The 17,617-nt window shown below is 37.4% G+C and overlaps 1 pseudogene; it reads right to left on the bottom strand.

Annotated features, from left to right (window-relative positions):
* Window positions 1-8,569: 8,569 nt before the first annotated feature.
* Window positions 8,570-9,989, bottom strand: LOC145099913 (UDP-glucosyltransferase 29 pseudogene; annotated as a pseudogene).
* Window positions 9,990-17,617: the final 7,628 nt, after the last annotated feature.

Raw genomic sequence — 17,617 nt, 5'->3', positions numbered from 1 at the left:
GAACATTGGATAGTGAAGTGTGAGCTGCCCATCCTTCTCATCGTTGCTTCCAGACATCTCTATCACTTGGGGTTGGTATTTGGGCATGCACGAGGTTTGCTCTAATACCAAATGTTGGTTTCAAGCTAGTTTATACAGGTTTCACACAAAACAGAGCACACACTTGACAAGAGGAATGAGTAAAATGTTACTAAGTGTTTTATTCACTTAACACATAATATAAGGGGATACAAATCAACGTACACTAATGGATGCTAGATCTTAGCTCCATTCAGTCCCTATGTTCATAAAAATGTCAACTTTATGGAAGTTTTTCGTCCATGAAAGCATTAAATTATTAAGATTTTCTTAAGTGTTGAGTCCCATTAAGGTGTAACGCTTGATTGCGTGTGCTTCTTTTAGGTCATTCATATTTAAATTTTGCATTATTGGTCCATGGAGTTTGTACGCAGGGCGTACCACAGGGTACGCTTAGCGTGCTAGTTGTGAAGCTAGTACGCAGGGCGTACCACATGTGTATACTTAACATACTAGTGGATATTGGTCGAGAATCTGAGGCCTCGTATGATGGGCGTACGAGGAGAATAAGAAAACCTTAATTTTGGGTGTTGCACCCTATATAATCTCTTTAAGTTCCTAGGGCTAGTCTTTTTATCATCCTCCATTGTCCTAAAACCCTAATCTCGAACCCTAATTGCCTCTTTCAGTGTTCTTGAGCCTTGGTCTTGATTTTGGTGGTTTATGCTTCTTGAAGTGAAAGAAGAAGAAGTTGGTGAACTCATTCTTTGGAAAGAAGCTCAGAGATCTAGATTTGACACCATCTCTTGGTGACTTTTGAGGTATAAAGTCTCAACCTTGATCTTTGTATGCTTAGATCTCTTCATGTTATGTTTATACGCTTCTTGTCCCTTTTTGGTTGGTCTTGATGGGTTAAGGCTATTTTAGAAGCTATTCTTATAGATGTGGATGTTTGGAGAGTTCCTTAAGCTTAAAGGTGCAAACTTTATGGTTTTGGTGGTCTCATGCATGCATTAAGTCATTTGTTAAGTCCTTCTGAGCTTTAAGAGCTTCATTAAGCCATGCATGCACGTAAAGTTGGTAACTTTCCGTGATCAACCACCTTAAGGAAGTCAGATCTAAGTGTTGGAGTAAGGAATTAATTGTTTAAGAGCTGAAGAATAAAAGTTGGATGAGCATGGGTGTATGTTGGGCGTACAAGATCGTACGTACCACATACAAGCCCTAAAGGCAGTACGCTTAGTGTACAAGCTGAGTACACCCAACGTACTTAGCAATTGGGCTTCGGTGTGGTGGGCTTCTCGGTATTAGGCTATGTTAGACTTTGGTTGTCTTGGGCCTTGTTGGGCCATCAGAATTTAAGTGTTTTGGGCTAAAGAATATTTTTGGACCTTAGATTAAGACCCATGAAGGATTTGGGCCCAATTTGAAAATTTGGGCCTTGGCTGTTTCTTTGGAATTTGGGCCTTTGGATTGTTGGTTTGGGCCTAGGCTTGGGGCTAAGTTGGGTAAAGGGTAAAAAGGTCTTTCACCCTAGTTTGGACAGATAGTGTGGGTCGGGATCCGATTTTTGATTGATTATTTTTTGATTTTTAGTGCGGGGATTTTAGCGGGCCAGCAGCCAAAGATTCTTTCTATGAGATTCAGCAGTGCGAGGTGAGTTTCCTCACTATGTTTAGCAGGTCGAAGGCACCAATGCCGACCCATGGTTTGTTATGCTTAGTATTCTTGTTGTCAGCGTAACTCTTTCATGCGTTATGTGTTTTATGTTACCGAGTGGGGCTCGATGTCGGGCGAGGCCGGACACCAGGCGGGGCATAATAAGTATATTATATGCTAGTTATATGTATATGTTTTTATGATTACCTGGTACGACCCGTTGTCCAGCGTGTCCCGATAACCATTATGTATGCTATGTATCTTTGTGATTATTGAATTTGTTATGTGTTTATATGTTTATATGTTTTATATGTATACTAGGCGGGCCCCGATGACTGACAGGTCTGTATATCGAGTGGGGCTCGATGTCGAGCGGGGCCCATTATGTGTTTCTTTGTGTATGTATGGTATGTGGTATTTTAGGGAACTCACTAAGCTTTGTGCTTACGATTTTCAGTCTATGTTTCAGGTACTTCTGTTTTCAAAAGGAAGTGTTCAGGATGATTATAGAGCACACACCACCTCGTTCCACATTTTCTTGATTTACTCTGATGTGATATGATGATTAATACATTTTTTTATTTGGATTTTTATGATGATGTTTTGGAAATACTGGTTTTATTAATTTAAAAATGAAATTTCCAGGTCTTATTTTTGGGACGTTACATAAGGCATGTAAGAGAGTAAAGTTGACAACTTTATTGGTTAAGACCTTGCCTAGGGATCAAATCTATGTTTTGGACAACTTGACTTAACCCATTAAGAGCTTAATGTTTTTTTTGGGCTTCTGTCGAGTACGTTGTGCGTACGTGGGGGTGCGCTCAACATAATGTTGGATTTATGCATCAACCGGTTGTACATCGTGCTTCAAGGTTGAGTATGCGGGGCGTACGTCTCGAGTACGCAGGACGTACTCCCCATGATGGTTTGTTGGGCCTTTTTGGATTTGGGCCTTGTTGGGACACTAGACTTCTGACTTTGGCCATGGTTAGACTGTGAGCTTTCTTGATATTGGTCTCATGATAGTTTTTGGGCCCAATTAGGAAGTTGGGCCATATTGGGCTTTGGGTTACCATTTTGGGCATTTGTGCATTTTGGTTGGACCTTGGTTATGGATCAAGTAAGAAAAAGGGTAAAATGACCTTTTACCCTTATAGGAAATTGGATTATAGAATGGGCCTTGGATTTTGGGTTATTGGGTTAATTACTAATAAAGGTTGCATTTATTGTTAGTTGGTGCGAGGGTATATGGTTCGGCGACTCGAGCAGTTATTTGGCTATCAACGGACTGAGGTGAGTTTCCTCACTGTGTTTAGCAAGTCGAAGGCACCAATGCCGACCCATGGTTGTTATACTTAGGATGCTAGATGTCTGCGTGACTCTTACATTGGTTATGTGTTTGCATGTTTGTTGGGTGGGGCCTGATACCGGGCAGGGCCCAATGACCATCTTATATGTGTTTATCGGGCAAGGCCCGATGCCGGGCTGGGCCTGATAGCCATTATGTATGCTATTTCTCTTTGAGATTATCGCATGTGTATATGTGGTTATGTGTATATGCTTATAGGTATATCGGGCGGGGCCCGATGACTGACAGATCTGTATATTGGGCGGGGTCTATTATGTGTTCGATATATATATGGTATGTGGTATTTTGGGGAACTCACTAAGCTTTATGCTTATGATTTTTAGTTTATGTATCAGGTACTTCTGGTTCAAAAAGGAAGACTCTGGCTTGATCGCAACACATCCATCCATGTTTCCGCAAGATGATGATTTTGGGATTTAACTCTGATGATTGTTTATTTATGTTACACTTTAAGTGTATGATTAAAAAAAGATAATTGGTGTTTTGGCCTAATTAAAAATGAAATTTTACCTCATGGTTTTTGGTATGTTACATATTCAACGCTAAAAATAAACGTGCATATTGGTAAAAATTCTAAATTAATTTAACAGGAAAAAAGTTAATTGACACAATCATGCACAAAACCACCAAAGTGAAAATTAGAGACGGTTTATTGTTTGATCAAAGTCACGTATACATTCTAGAAAACAACTCTATTTGCAAAAAGTTGTTGCAGGAATACCACTCAACACTATTAGGGGACACTTAGGTATATTACCGACAATGCGCCGACTCACAACAACCTTCTCTTGGCCAAAACTCAAAGAAGATGTCACACGATTTATTTGTCACTGTGAAGTGTGCCAACATGTCAAATATCCTACCCATAAACCATATGGATTGGTTCAACAACTCCCGATTTCGAATACCATGTGCGACGACATCACAATGGACTTCATAACTACCACCATCTCATGTAAAGACATCCATCTGGGTAATCATTGATTGTTTTTTGAAATTTTCTCATTTAATTCCATTACCTCCCAACTGTGGTGAAGTTTATTTAGCCTCTTTATTCCTACAAAATGTTTACCGCTTGCATGGTATCCCGAAAAGCATTGTCACCGACACAGAACCAATCTTCCTTAGTGTATTTGGAAGGAGCTCTTCAAGCAATTAGGCACCCACCTTAAGTATTCAACAGCTTACCATCCATAGTTGGATGAGCAGACAGAGGTCCTTAACCGATGTCTCTCAAACTACTTACGGGCCTTTGTCAGCGATGAACCCAGATCATGGAGCAAGTTTATACACTTCGTAGAATTTTGGTACAACACTGCCCACTGTAGTGCCCTTAACATGTCCCCATTCACGGCATTTTATGGCCGACCAGTCGGACATGAACCAGTACTAACCGGGCAACTCCTGTAATGCGTTCATCGACACCACATTAGTGGAACACCATCGTATCCGTTCATTACTCAAAGATAATTTGTGACGTGCCCAATAATGAATACCTCGCCAGAAATCATAGACTAGATAAAAAAAAATTCAAGTTGGGGATAAAGTTTACCTCCGCCTTTAAGAATACAGGCAGCAAACAATGCATTCCTGAATAACTAAGAAGCTAACCAAGAGGTTCTATGGCCCCTTTTCCATCATCGAGAAAGTCGGCAGTGTTGCTTATAAACTTCAACTACCACCAGAGCCGAGAATCCACCCCGTCTTTCACGTGTCCCTATTACATCAAGCATATGGCAACCCAACGGTCATACCTCTCCCAACAACTCTTGAAGATAGCAACACCATGGCCATACCACTTAACATTTGGAACCATAGGCTAATCAACGGGAAACTTCAAGTTTTAGTATAATGGGAGAATCAAGACCTCACCAACGCTACTTGGGTACCTTATGACGAATTCCAGATACGATTCCCAGGCTTTTGTGCTCACGTCGGTGACCAAGCTCGAGGACGAGCTTCTTTCAAGGAGGGGGTAGTTGATACAATACCACAGATGGACCACACAAGTCCAACCGTTGTAAACCCAACAACCATCACCAAAAAAAGGCCCACGAGAGAGAAACGCAAGCCTACAAGGTTGTTGGATTAATCGAAGCCCAAGGAAGCAAATAATAAACAGAGATGAGTCCTTAGTTGAATTGGTCTTCTCAGTCATGAAGTAATTGCATCTGATAGCTGCATGTTTCCCTTTATGCATGCATATGCACACTTTCCTAATTTCTAGAGTAGTGATCACTTCCATATTTAAGTTGTTGTCATTGTATATAACCAGAAAATTGCTCCACTATCTCTTCTTCTCTACTTACTTTTTGTGGGAGATTTGCTATCTTGAATTAGGCATTATCACATATCTACCATCTTGTCCAGTTGTCTCGCTCTGACCATCCAAAGCTACAACTTCGTCGCTCTGACCATCGGAAGCTACCACCTAGAGAGTGTAGGTTTAGGCTCCACAAAACACACACACAACATACACTAGTCAAGTAAATATGTATGTGAAAGTAAATTTGCAAAATGGAACCTGATTTTAAACGTCTACATCTTCCTATATATTAAACAAAAACAAAGTACATCTATTTATGCTAAATAAAGAGGCGAATAATAGCTATCATCTAGCCCACGATATTATGCTAAAATGTAGCCAGTCACTTTTATCTTCCATAAAACCCGGTCAAAGATAAAGACCAAATCTTTTGCTGCACGTTTGGATTACAACAAACCTGATTAATCCAACAATCACTCCCTTAATCGGTTTGTTCACACCACTCCTTAATAGTGGTGTTTCTCCACCATTAGCCACCGAAGACCACCAACACCTTCACAACTTCTATTCACAGTCGACCCGCTGACTGCTTCACATGAAAACTCGTCGACAACAACTGTTTTAACCAACACCATATGGTTGTACCATCTTCCAGCCACCTGCTTTACCAAGACAACCACCACCACGAGTCTCGACCTTTCCCGGACACCTAACCTCCACCTCGGCCACATCCAAAGTCTTCTCTCGACTTTCCCGGACCCCTGACCTCTTCCTCGGCCACATCCAAAGCCAACTCTGTCACGGTCTCCTTTAACTGCCGCTACAGTCACTGTCGAGACCTCCATTTGATATCTCCAATCCTTTACTTATTCCAAGAGTCTTCTTCTACCACTACCAGTCAAGAAAACCAAGCTTCTCCTTTTTCTGTTTTCTTTTACCTACAAACAAGCCAAACCAAAGAACTACCTGTTCTGATTTCGTCTGGCTTGTCTTCTCGGCTTCTGGTTAGACTCATCGTACTGAACTACATCAGCCATCTATTACATCGGGACCATACTTCTCTTTGTTATACTGATAGCCACCTGCTATCATCATTGTTTCATCGCTACCATAGCACCCGTCGATCATCTTCTCTGGGAACCATAGTAAACTGCAGCCACCTGCTGCACCATCTTCTACAAATCCGAACACCATCCAACCCATTGGAAACCAACATCTGTTTCATATTACAACAGTTCCCAATAACCACTTGGTTAGCTTTGATATCAATTGTAGGTTCAGGCTCCACAAAACACGCATACAACATACACTAGTCAGGTAAATATGTATGTGAAAGTAAATTTGCAAAATGGAACCTGATTATAAACGTGTACATCTTCCTATATATTAAACAAAAACAAAGTACATCTATTTATACTAAATAAATAGTCGAATAATAGCTACCATCTAGCCCACGATATTATTCTAAAATGTAACCAGTCACTTTTATCTTCCATAAAACCCGGTCAAAGATAAAGACCAAATCTTTTGTTGCACGTTTGGATTACAACAAACCCTATTAATCCAACAGAGAGCACCACAGGTAATTGCGACTCGAGGTCAATCGCCTCTCACTCAATGTTGAAGAAATATGATTCAATTTCGTAACTCCACAGCGATCTTGCCCGCAAATTTCGACAATCCACACTGTCTTCTAAATTGGTGAACTATTCTTGTTTGTTTTTAATCGTAATCACATTTATTAGGGCTCTTATTTCTCTACATATCAGTAGCATGATTCCATTTATATCAAATTTATCTTATAATTTCATTATAAAGAACAAACGAATCAGAGGGTGTATTAGGTAATATGAAGGCATGCGAGGTGTTTGTGTTTAAGCTTGTGAGAGAACATTTTTTGGTTTTTATGATAAAATTAAGAAGCTATGCTTGATTTGTGGCCGTCTTATGTGATGTTATGTTTTTTTAGAAAGCTGATGTGATCATTGCATGCGGTTATTGTGTTGGTCATTCATTATGTAATTGTTGAAGCTTTTCTCGAATCTTGAATTTCGTTTTACTTGCCTACGGTCTATTAATGGAAATTATATCCGATGCTTGATTTCTGCCTTATATATGTGCCAATAGTGGTTCGATGATCAACAATTAATTAATTGTATATATAGGGAACAACATGAGATTCTCCTTGTGCGGGATATAGCAAAAAGAAGTGAGCATGCTATTCAGTTTAAAGATCAAAGAAATGATTGAAACTTTAACATTTATAACTCTTTGAATATTAGGCATATATATGCCAAGTTAAATCGTTCTTTCTACTTACATCTGTAAATAATACCATCATTAAAGTGTTGTCGTATATATCTCCATACAATAAAAGTCCATCTTGATGACCGCCTACAACCCATGAACATTTATCTTTTAAAACTAACTAAACCCCTTCATTCACTTTGTCAATAAACCATCGGCCACATGGCAGTTTTTTGTAACAATTTATTTTCTTTTGTCCCAAACCATGTGTTCTCAATTTTCATCATAACATATTATGTGTCAAGTTAAGGTTATGGACACACAACTTTCTTATATGTTGAAGCATGATTCTGCTCAAGGAGGACTAATTAAAGGAAGCAGCAAGGTTATTGATGATTCCAGTTTACAAATGAATGGGAAGCAAATAAAACTAACCATGGAAAGGTGTATATTTATTCCTTTTGTTACTTGTGAAGTTAGCTCTTTCTTTTTTAATCTAGCGTTTAGAGAGAATTAGGGAAATGGATTGAATTTATGTAAAATAGTATGGAGCGATTCCCATGTAGTATAGAGTATCTTCGCATGTGTACCCAAATTAATTTGCAAAAACGATGGATTAAGCAATACAAGGTAACCACACTTGATAAGGAATCACATTCACTCATTCCATTCCTATGTCCAACAAAAAAAAAATTCCATTCCATTTCATTTTTTTCTATTACCAACTACCAACTAACTTCATTGGTACGTTGATAATCAACCACTATATTTTTGTGCTGAAAACTTAGTTTTTTGAAGGTTCATGTTCTTTTTCAGTGACACATAGACAAAAATAAATGCAGAAATTCTTCAAACCCAAATATTCTTGGACAAACAGTGAGTATAAATGGAAATAATGTGTTTTATTATTTTGTAACAAATCAAACTAACAATATCCACAAAACACATAACAAAAAAAAAAAAAAAAAAAACCCACTAGTTATATGACTTATATCTAACTAATAACTTTTAAAAACTAAAAGAAGAGAGGAGATTTTCGTCATTTCAAACTTCACCAACTTCACTGCGTCCACCACCACCACCAAGGCTGCACAACTGCAGTAGCTCCACCACCGCCGCCTCGATCTCTTCCTCCCCTTTCATACTCAAATCAGAACTCATTTTCTTAGCTGTTTCCCTGACCACCTCCCCTAACTTACTAACGACCACGTGCCGAACAACCGCTGCCATCTTCTCCCGACTGAGCCGCCCATTTTCGTCCCTCACCACCTCCATTCCAATCCCAACCTCCTCCACCAAACGAGCGTTGATCGGCTGATCAAGATGCATTGGCATGGCTATTACTGGAACACCATACTTCATGGCTTCTATAGCTGAACTCCATCCACAGTGACTCACAAATCCACCAATGTTTTTGTGGCCTAATATTTTTCCTTGTGGCGCCCACCCTTCAATCACTAGTCCTTTATCCTTCACCCTTTCAAGAAACCCTAATGGCAAAGCTTCTGAAAGGCCAAGTTTTCTTTCAACTTTTGGAAACCTTAAAACCCAGATGAAATTCACATCGCTTATTTCTAACCCGTATGCGATTTCTTCCAAATCATGATCAGAAAGAAAATATTCGCTCCCGAAAGAAACAAAAACAGTAGATCCAACAGCCTTTGTTTCAAGCCACTGCATCACACTGTTTTGTTCCTCGTCTTCTACAGGAGATGGCTCTGCAACAAGTGGACCTACTGGCACAATCCTTTTATCAGTAAGAACAGAAAGGTAATCACTGTACTTACCTTCAATCTCCTTGAAAGATTTTACAAGAACCAAATCGGAAGATCGATTTACACACTCCATTACAAAGTCTTCATCTTTACGCATATCCTCTAAGCTTTTAACAACTTTTCCATACTCATAGCTACGATAGTAGATCGTCGAGAAGGGAAGCGCAATGCCAGGGCGGTTGCTCAAGTGAAAATGAACCATGGTGGCAGCAACACTTGTGGTGATGAACACCACGGAAGGGATTGAAAGGGCGGAGGCCGCCACCGGAGCCCATGGTTGGATGATATCGTAAATGAGCAAATCAGGTTTTAGGGCTTTCAAGATATCTGAAAACTCATCAGTTGCCATGTCAAAAGCTTTCTTGAGAACAGGCATAAGATGAGATGGGAGGCCATTGGTGGTGTGAAGGTGTGGTGGTAGCTCCGGTAGCGTCGGAAGGTTAAGCTCTATGAACTGAATTCCATGTGAAGTCTTGATAGACTTGAGATTTGCAGGAGTCGAACAAAGGTAGATGTCAAAGAGGTTGGTGTTGCTTAGTTTTTTGGCTAGTTCTAGGAAAGGAGAAATGTGACCATGGCCTAACCATGGGAACATCAAAACGGTTTGCTTTCGTCCAAATCTATTCATCGTCATTGCTGTGATTGAGATAAAGTGCTTCTGATATCGTTAAAGATTGTCTGTGGAGAAGACGGTGCGTTAATTATATAGAAAAAGTTATGATCGATGGAAACCCCTTAAAAATACGTATGGGGAAAATCTGCTTACAGATTTGCATTTATGTAATCTTTTTAAAACACAACGGTATATCTTAAACAAATTAGAATGCGATGAATTTGAATAGGTAATAGAATCTATATCTTTTTATTAAGATCGATTATTAGTTTGTTTTAGTAAAATCGATTATTTTTAAATAGGTAATAGAATCTATATCTTTTTAATTATGGTCTAAGATAATAACGGTTTGGTTAGTTATGGAAGATATCAACTGTTCCAAAAATAAATTTTTTTCTATATTATATATTGAAATAATTACGCTTAAAATATATACCAGGAAATCGGTTTAAAAAAAATGCTTGCAATCCTTTTACGTGCATGATTCACTTGATAATCTATAGTATTTAGTTTAATTTTTTTTTTTTACTACGGTTTCGAAATTGCCATATGCATGCTAATATAATATTTAACGTTTGAGAAGAACTTGGTTTATTAAATTAGGCTTAATTGTTTGGACAATTCTAAATGTTTGTTTGCCGTTAGATAAATTTTTTTCTTTTGATGTCACTATAAAAAATATAGACAATTGTATTAAAAGAAATAATAAAACAAAAATTATAGACAATTGTATTTTAAAAAAAATATAATAAAACGAATTATATAGTTACTAATTTTAATCCATAATTTGATATGTTCATCATCCAAATAGGTTATAAACTCTTGATTAATAAAAAAGACAATTGCTTAAAGCTCAAAAATCAAAAATATTATGGTCTAGGATACCATATGAGATGATGGTGAAGGATATTGCAGTACCATCAGCACCAAATAGCACAATGGTCATGAAATTGCAGGGAAATTGTTTCTTCTTTACCTTAACATATTGATTTTTTAGCATGTTATTTGAAGTGTTAAATTTTTTTCTTATTAAACCATTGTGCTTTAAAAGTATGATGTTATAACTATGTATACGTTAAAAGTCTATTTAATAATAGCATTCTAATTTCAAATTACAATGTGTTAATAAGAAAAAAATTTAAAAAGTTATACATTGAAACTAAGGTAAAATAGTTCAATTAATAAAATATGAAATGATTGTTTTGGTAACAAAGGTAAATGCTTTAGAAGTTTTGATTACTGTTACATCTTTTTATTAAAGAATGGGAATAAGGGGAAAAAAGGATTGGAAAGGTGACAACTTTTAATTTCTGTAGAAATCAAACCATATGCAAGTGTTTTTATATGGTGAAGAAATGGTATTTTGGTCATTTCTATATCTTATGGCTTGAAAGAGTAACATACTATTGCTTTTGGTCACATTTGGTCACTAAATTTTTTTTCGTGCTCTAATAGTCATTTAACGTGTTGATTCGTGTAAAATTTACCCTTACAACTGCTTTTTGTTGGTTGCAAATGATTTATCGATCTTACATGTCAGTTTGATCCTACGTGGCATGTAGGGATAATGTTATTAAAAGAGGGGCGTATGTGGTTCCTTTATTGTGCCCTAATACCCCGATGGCTTCCTCCTACAGCTTATCATCTTCCCTTAATCGATCAAGCAAGAAATCAACAGTGAACGATCCAAAAACTTGTGATTGTGGGTTCCCTGCACGTATTCTAATGTTAACAACACCAAAGACTCCAGGGAGGCATTTCATGGTGTGCAATGAGGTAAGCTATTTCACTTGAGTCTTCCCCCTTTTCTGATTCATTTTTCCTGATTTGAAATCTCCTTATGAGTTATTTGTGTTGAAGGGTAAATGCAAATATTGGAAATGGTTGGAAGTAGAACATGTACAAATTCCTCTAATGGAAGTAGTAGAGGGAATGAAAGCTGAATTAGTAGCATTAAAGACCGAAGTAGAGAGGGTGAAGGAAGACATGGAACAAATGAAGAAGGAAAAGTACTCTGATGCCATTGCAATGAAGGAAAAAATATATAAGTTTATCATAGGATTTCTTTTTTTGATCATCGTGTATATGATGAAATGATGTATTAAAAGATGTTGTTTGAATGGAATGAAGGCATTATCTTAACTTCTTGTTGGAATGGAATGAAGAAATTTTGACTAGAATGGAATCACAAAGAAGTAATGTTGAATGGAATGGAATCAAAAAGAAGTAATTTTGACTGGAATTAGAAAGAAGTAATTTTGACTGGAATCACAATGTAGTAATTTTGACTGGAATGGAATCACAAAGTAGCATACATATAATAATGAATACATAATTTTGACTGGAATTAGAAAGAATTAATTTTGACTGGAATCACAATGTAGTAATTTTGACTGGAATGGAATCACAAAGTAGCATACATATAACAATGAATACATATATGATTTCATTCTTTAATTGTAATGAATACATAGAAGTAATTTTGAGTGGAATGGAATCACTGAGACAAAAATACATACAAATAAAAAGAAAGTAATTGAATGGAATGAATACAATGCATACATATAACAAGAAAGTAATTGAATATTGTAATTGGATTCATTGAAATACTCCATTTATATTCGAAATTAAATAAAGGACAAGTAGTTGTCTGCATACACAAAAGATGGGACAAAAGATTCCTGCTAGGGACCACAAAAGAAGGGCCACCATGTGCCCACACCCAAAAGAAAAGCATAAAGAAATATAGTACTTTGTCTTTACATCACAACTTGATAACAAAACATGTGCCCACCCACTACCTACACACTAACTTAATCAAGGACTGTAGGGTTCTCTACACTACTCCCAACCCTAGGTATCTTCCTCCTCAATGCCATTTTGAAAATCCTTTGAGAATATTGCATTCGTCCACTTCTACCAATCGGGGGCCTTCTTGGGATAGACCTTGCAGCTGCTGGTGGTGGTTATGGTGGAGGTGGTTGGGCTGCTGGTGGTGGTGGTTGGGTTGCTGCTGTTCGACTTAGTCCTGCTTCACTACCCCTGGAGGAACTTGGTGCTATAAAAAAATTAAAGTCTCAATTACTTATCAAAATGATGTATTATGTTGAGATGAAAAAAATTTACCTTATGTATTTGTTTGCTGCTTAGATGGACACTTTTTCTTGTTATGGCCTGGTTCCTTGCAAATACTACACCTTATCAGGATTCCTCTTTTTGTCACAGAATGTCTAACTGGGCCACAAAACTCTCTTTCCACTGCATCCCTTTTCCTTTTCACTGATAGCTTACCAAGTAATCTTCTTCTTTTGGGAGGCAAAGGCTTATGATAAGGAACTTCTGGCCACATATCACTACTATTGAGAGGGTTAATGCTATAATTGTAGCATTTTAGATAAGCCTCTTTACTGTATGATTGGGACACATGTTTCTACATCTTGATTCAGGGAAGAGATTGCATCCACTCCATGTAAGCATGGTGTCCCTGTAAGTTGCCATATTCTACATGCACAAGTCTTTGCAATTAGATCCGCTCCATATGCTGCATCATTAAACCTAACTTCATACTTTTGATTACCACAAGGAGTAACCCCCCACAATCTGAAAGAAGGGTAATTCCTGCACCAAGACCACCGTCATTGTCATCCATGAGGAGATCTATGAACCACTTCCATGTGGCCTTGTTCTCAACTCCAACCACAGCCCATGTTATATGGTAGATGTGGTTGTTTCATCCTTTCCTACAGCTATCAAAACTTCTCCTCTAACAATACCCTTTAAAAAACAACAATCAAGGCCAATCACAGGCATGCACCCTTCCTTCCAACCATCACTTATAGTTTTAAAGCATACATAGTACTTAGAAAACAAAGTTGTGGAATATGGCATGATATCTACATCCCTCCTCACAGTAGACCCAGGGTTTGTCCTTAGAATTTCATGACATATGACCATAATCTCCCATAATGTTCAATTAGACTTCCTTTAATTTCTTTTAATGCAAATTTCTTTGAATTTCTGCATTGCCCCACACTCACATTTATATTGAATGTTGTTGAAACTTTAGCTTTCATCTTCCTAACACTCATTTTTGGCTTCTCTATAATTTCACTCATAAACTATTTACCTAACCACTTATAAGTTACTATGGACCCAAACTTAAACACCCTGCTACAATTATGTTCACTAACTAGAGATTTTTTCTGAAAGGTCTTCTCTTTAGTCATCCAAGAGGGCCAAAGTCTAAATGGACAAGTAGGTGACTTGTTTTTTTTTTTTTTTTTTTTTTTTTTTTTTTTTTTTTTTTTGCAACACTTAACTAACAACCTTTGGGAGTCATTTTTTTCAAACCAAAGATCATATCCATTAGTAACTACATAGTTGCTCAACATGTTTTTAAGCTCATCAGGGTTACAAAATCGTATACCTAACAGTGGTTTCATCTGATTCCATGGTTGTCTATCATCATGCAAAGGGTATTGAGGTTCAACATATTTAGCATCTTCATATACATCATCTATATTTACTGTATGTAAACAAAGTTTGTTTAAGAACCTGTCACCCATGGTTTTGTTGGTTGGGAATGGATATTCAGCATCATCTTCTTCATGGTCAACAGAATAAGTGTCCGACAAGACCAATGTTTTAAAAACCGGTTTGAACCGGCCGGTCGAATCGGTTGGACCAGGAACCGGCAGAGGGAGCGGCTAAACTATCACCGGTTTTACATTGATTTCTGAACCGGATTGACCCGGCCGGTTTTTAGAAAAAAACCAGTTGAACCGGTCAAAATAAACCGGTCCAAATAAAAACACATGAAAAATAACCATTTACATAATAAACTTTGAAGATTTTTTTCAAATCTATTTAGTTTTCTCTAAATAAAAACATATGGTAAATGTTATAAATTCTTTTGATATGTTTGGATTCATCAAAAACTATATTTCATTTCGGTATTATACTTTATTTTCTTTTTGACGTATATGGATTGATGTAAAACAGTAAAACTTATGGTTATGTGTTATTTTAATGTATTTGGATTCATCTACAACTTATTTTGATGTGTATTTTTAATGTTTGAACTTGTAAACATTAAATTCATAATTTCTATATGTACGTATGTGTAGGAAAATAGAAAAAATATGAAAAATATAAAAACCAGTTCACCCGGCGATCGAACCGGTCACCATATCGGTTCAATTAAAAAACCGGTTGTTAAAACATTGGACAAGACTGAGTCTTCATCCTCTTCACAGTTGTAGTCTTGATCTTCATTTTCCTCTTCCTCAATCCATTCGAAGATTGGTTCATTCTGGCGGTCCACATACATATTCATTCTCCTTTCATTTGCATAAGCCAAATCCCAAAATTCTTTGTAATCATCATCATTCACCAGTGTATGAATTCCCTGACTTAACGAATCTTGTGGAAGGCAGAAGTAGATGTCTTTACTTCTACTTCTGGTGAGCTTGTGAAGGAATTCTATGAACTGCTCGTACTCAAATGCACCGAAGTCAACATCTCGCACTGATTGTCGGTCGGGATCAAAGTATACTAATGGGTTGTGTGCAAACGTTCCATTGTAGTGGAAATCCACTACAGTGAAGTTTCGATCAGTGAGAAATTGTGATGAAGCCATTATAGAGACCGATTGAAGATTGAAGGAGACAAAATCGGGGGTTAATGAGACTTCATGTCCTAATCGAATTTAAAGACCAAATGAGACTTTACTCTTAACTTTAATGAGGAGCGGAGGCAAAATCGGGGCCTACATGCGACTTCATTGGTCACGTAGGATATAAAAGCCACCTCAGACCGATTCAACCGTTGAAACCGGCTAATATCGGTCATAAGGGGAAATTTTACATGAATCAACAAGTTAAATGGATATTAGAGCACGAAAAAAAGTTTAGTGACCAAAAGCAATAGTATGTTGCCCTCTCAAGTCATTATCCCACTTTAATATAAACTAGTAATGTGGCCCATCCGCATGGGTGAGAAGAGTTATTGTTTTTATGGTGTATTCAATTTGGATTGATAGATACACAAATACAAACAGATATATACATAAATCCACACAATAAATTGATAATACTCCCAATCTTTTTCATTGACCAGAAGGAATTCAATTCTCCATTCTTCTTTTTTTTAATTAGATCAGGGGTTCATTCCTGAAACATATATAAAGATTGGATTAGATAGCAATAAAATCATTTGAGAAAAAACCAGTATCATTGTGGTGAACTGGTAGTGATTATTTTGCTGAAAAAATCTTCATATCAACACTTGTAAAGTAATCAAGGATAAAATAGTAATATAATATATAAAACCCTAAAGTATAACCCTCTCAGTAATATTATATTAGCATTCACAATCTTTTTTTTTTTAATTAGGGAAACTAAAATAAAATGCTTTTGTGAACATCCTGAAAATAGTAAAATCCTACCTCTTAGGGAGCAAGGAGTCATTCCCTCCGAACCCACTCAACCCACTGCCACATCAGTTTTTCTCTTTCATTTTTCTTCATCTTTTCAAACCCACAACACACGAAAACTGTATCTTTTTCAACTCACTCAACCCATTCAATTAAAAAAAATACAAAACAATCAAGGTAAAATCTTAATTAGCAATAGAGTTACTGATGGTACCTCCAAGATACCACTCCCTCTTTAGTGGGTTAGGACGGTTGGGAGTGGGGGTTACAGTCGTTGATTAAGCACAACATCGGCAAACCGAGTCTAGACCTACCATCGCAGAATCTAAAATAGATGTCCTTAAATTGGAAAACCCATATCGTCTCTCTCAAAAATCAAACGGTGATGCAATGACCCCCAAATCGACATCAACTTCAATTCACCGGTATTGCAAGAATAGGAGGCTTAAAGGAATCAGAATAAAGCAAAGAAAGAAACAAAAATAGGACCTGGAGGACGTTAAAGAGACGAACTATTGACCGAATACCAATTGAGAGAAAGGTATATTAGAAGAAGCGTGGAGGCGGTAAGAATTTGGCCTACTCCAAGGCGGTGAAGGATAAAAAGAAGAAGCATAGATGGTGAACCCCATGTGACAATCGGAGGTTTCGTAGTTCAATCGATGTCCCAAATGAATAGTGGGAGTTGTGGAATCATAGATGAATGACCGGAAAAGCACAGGAGCGGCATGTACTCGGCAATGACGACTGATTTTTGAGACGAAAACGATAAGGTCTTTTATGAAACGATGAGCTTGCAAAACAAAAATTGCAGCCTTTAGCAACGACACATGTCGTCGCAATTGATGGCCTTTCGTCGTTGCTAATACCTTTAGCGACGACATGTCGTCTCTAAAGGGTTGTTGCAATTAACTCGTAGCTAATACTCGTTTGTCGTCGTAAATATTGTCGTCTCTAATACACATCGTCTCTAATACTCCTGTGACGTCGCTATTGACGTCGTCTCTATTGATATTCCGACCACCGGCCGGAGTTTTTCCGGCAAAGCTTCCCGGAGTTATGTGTCGTCGCAATTAGTCCAGGCCGTCCCTAAAGGTGTCGCTGCTAATGTTTTTTCTTTTTTTTTTGAGAAAAACAATTTTTTATGACATTAGTTTATATATATTATAAAATGCAGATTTAATAAAATAACATTAATAAACACATACCACATTACATAAAACATCAAACATACCAT

The sequence above is a fragment of the Lactuca serriola genome, chromosome 4 (assembly GCF_051521515.1).
Source record: "Lactuca serriola cultivar US96UC23 chromosome 4, Lser_US96UC23_V15, whole genome shotgun sequence".
Lineage (NCBI taxonomy): Eukaryota > Viridiplantae > Streptophyta > Magnoliopsida > Asterales > Asteraceae > Lactuca > Lactuca serriola.
The sequence above is the reverse complement of the archived record's forward strand: the minus strand, read 5'-3'. Positions and strand labels throughout refer to the sequence as shown.